The sequence below is a fragment of the Meleagris gallopavo genome, chromosome Z (assembly GCF_000146605.3).
Source record: "Meleagris gallopavo isolate NT-WF06-2002-E0010 breed Aviagen turkey brand Nicholas breeding stock chromosome Z, Turkey_5.1, whole genome shotgun sequence".
NCBI lineage: Eukaryota > Metazoa > Chordata > Aves > Galliformes > Phasianidae > Meleagris > Meleagris gallopavo.
The window spans coordinates 26064962-26068511 of record NC_015041.2 but is presented as its reverse complement, the minus strand read 5'-3'; positions in this window follow the sequence as shown (position 1 = coordinate 26068511).

Here is a 3550-nt window from a genome sequence, read left to right as displayed (position 1 = left end):
CTGCTTTATCTCCTGTTGCTAAAAAAGGCATTTAAAGGATAGTTACAGTTCTTCAGCCATTTATGCTGAAAAAATTTGGATGCCGAATAGCTTACAGGTTCGAGAACTCAGAAGAAGAGAATGCCTCTACAGCTTAATATAAGGATACTTTCTTTGTCTGTTTATGTAACTAATTTGCAACGAGAGTGGTATTAACAACAGGAAGGAACACTGTGTCCCTAAATGGGAGGAAGATGCCTAATGACAGTAATAATGTGTGAGAGGGTGAAAAAGATCATCAGAATTCATCAGGAACATTTCAAAGAAATTGACTATTCTCACTTGCCACTTGTGCTCCCCGAAAATTATTGCACAGATGACAAAAATGAAACCTTGGATGGCAGATCCTCAAGGGAACAAAATTTTGGCAGTGTTTCTCAGTGTTCTTACTCTTCTTCCTAACCTGTGTCTGTACTGGTACAGTAGAAATCACCCTTTTTTTCTTCATCTCACACCTTGACACAAGTAGCTTCAGACCTGCAGCAAAATCTCCCAGTGGTTTATACACACATTATAATTCAGCCAACCTAAATGATTCTTTGACTGTTATGGAACAGTACTATTATCTTCTTCATAAGAAGGCTATTGTTCATTAAAACATTGGGATAGACAAAAGCTGAAGCTAGAAAAAGAGTGTGAACATTATGTTCAGAGTAGTTTTTGGTAAACTATTTCACATATATTTTGAGAATTATGTATAGATCTTTGAGGATGCATATATTATCTGTTGTAAAAGAAAAACAATGGCAGAAGGTAAATTATGGAGTTAAAACTTATTTATGTGTCTTGTAATTTAATATATTCTATAACATTAGTAGCCACTAGATGTTCATTTCTGGCTTACTGACACTGACTACAGTCTGAAGTCAAATATAAAGGCAGTGTCAGGCCAGGACATAACATAAATACTTTGTAATAACACCCAAGTCAAGTTGAGAAAATGCCTTTATTTCTGAAAAGGCTAAATATTGATATAGTCAATGGATGCCTTGGTGCGCTACAAATCTAGTTTTGACCTTGACTGCCAGAACTTTCAGTGGACAAATTAACTGATATTTCAAAAGAACAGATAATTTGTAGAAGTGATAGACATAGCAGGCTTGGGACAGCCCCTGATAAAAGCACAAGCTGCAATAGCACCGATGTATAGTAAGTGCTAGCAAAAATACACGCTATCCCAGTTATTCTTTACAAAGAGGTGATGCACAGTGCTTACCAAGATGTCTTTATCTTGATGGAGTAAGAGCAGTGCAGCTTCCCATCACTTATGTCTCTTCAGTCTCTTTTCCTTTCTCTTCCCCTTCTCTTCTCCACTCTGTCTCTATAGATATCTTCCCTTCTATGCTAAACTTTATCTGTTTCCCTCCCCAGGGTGACGTTTAACACGATTTGAGCAGAGAGCTGAGAACAACAGTCATGTATGTTTAGCATGTTCTTAAAGCTCATTATAATTCTCAGAGTTAAATTTTAATACTAATTTCAAGGTTAATGAAGCAAAAGTTTCACTTTTGGCACTTAAGGCACTTTGGCCTTAGAGACTCTTTGTTGAGACTGTTTATCTTCTTATTCCTGCAACCTTTTGCCTAAGCAGGACTGTCTTCTCACTGCTGGACTCCCTGCATTTGGCTGTTTTTCACACCAGCCTTTCAAATTTCCACTTCACAGTTTATGCAAGAAATAAGGCTCCTGCATTTTATCACCTTATATGAAGATCTCACATGCCTATGGAAATTGTGGATGCTTTCATACTCAGCCTAAAATATTCTCTTCAGATTCCTGAATTTGACCTGCTAAGTTTCACTTTACCAAGAAGTCAGAGGCAGGGAATACTGGTCATGTCTGATAGGTGTCTTTTATCCTTTACAAGATTATCCTCTATCCTTTGTGAACTGCAATTATAGTTTACAATGTTTGTTTGCTTGTTTTTTAATATTTTATTTTGTTTGTTTTCATTTGTTTGCTTAACTGGAATAATATTCCTCCCAAAGCATAACGCACATTTCTCCCTTATGGTAAACCTTTATGCATGTGATACTTGAACTTTCCCCTAAAACTTCATTGGTTGTGAATAACAGAAAAATTGCATTTCTTGTCATTTTCTTCTGGTACCTTAAGGACGAGTTCATTCTGTCTTTCAGAGGAGATCATGCAGACTCAAGTTTTCAATTTCTTTTTAATTGTTAAAATGATACAAATCTATACAATGGCATTTTACAAAACTTGCATCTCTTTTTTAAAGAAACTAGTGTATGCTCACTTCAAGTGTTAAATTCAGCAACTACATTTATTCTTAACTATGATTCTTCTGATAGGTGAGTGATAGCTCGCGCAGTTAATACCTGACGTGGCAAAACACAACTCTTTTTTGTTATATGTTTTCTACAGTCCCTGTTTGCTTTTGCTGGCAATGGGGTTCCAACTCTAACTGAAAGTAGGACATGGTTATAATGCCACAGTGCACTCATGTGGCAAGATTTTCAAGTACATTGATGGACTATTTTGGGATTGGTCAAAATGAATATTTTTTCTTCTTCAGTCTCGAAGGCAAACTAACACATTAAGGTTGCTATAGGTAGATACTGTATTCTGTTTTCTAGTATAATTCATTTTATATATTTTTTTTTGTTACTCTTTTATCCTAATTTGAGTGCTTATCTCGAAAAATTTATCATTTAAACACTTTTTGTGATAAAAGTCACAATTCCCAATAAGGGTCATTGTCTTTCTTTGTGATCTTCTTCCTTAATCCAGCTCCATTCTTTACTGTAAATTTAATTTCAGAATATAATCTTGATATTTATACTTCACTCATCACCACAGACTAAACATCTGTTTTCTAAGAGAGTTGCCTGTAGCTGAGATGCTATCACACCACAAACTGGGGACATCAATTTTTATGGCATCTTGGGTATTTATCTGTGAACTGAATGTGAAAATCTGACAAAAATTCTCACAGCCTGAACATAAGGATAGATGTTATCTAGGAGTATTAACTTTCATTAGGCTACTTCATATTATTGGAGAACGTATAAATGAAGTTTCAAGCAAAGAAGCCCTTCTTCAAATAAAAATAAAAATAAAAATAAAACAACCCTACAAAGTTGAAAGCTAAATATATATTGAGAATAACTACTGTCATTTGCTTAAGCATACAGTATATGTGCTAGATATCATGAATAAATTATTTACTGTGAAAGTGGTGAGACACTGGAACAGCTTGCCCAGTGAGGTTGTGGATGCCCGCTCTCTGGAAGCAGTCAAGGCCAGGCTGAATGGGATTTCTAGCAACCTGGTCTAGAGGGAGGTGTGCCTACCTATAGCAGGGGAGCTGGAAGTAGATAGTCCTTTCCAGCACAAACCATTCTATGATTCTATGAAATAATCACCCATTTTTGTCTCAGTCCTTAGTCCCAGGTGAGACCTACAAAACACTTAAAGAACATAAGCATTGAATTAAAACACACAAATAACTTGCTGGAATACAAAAAAAAAAAAAGGTAGAAAACAGACA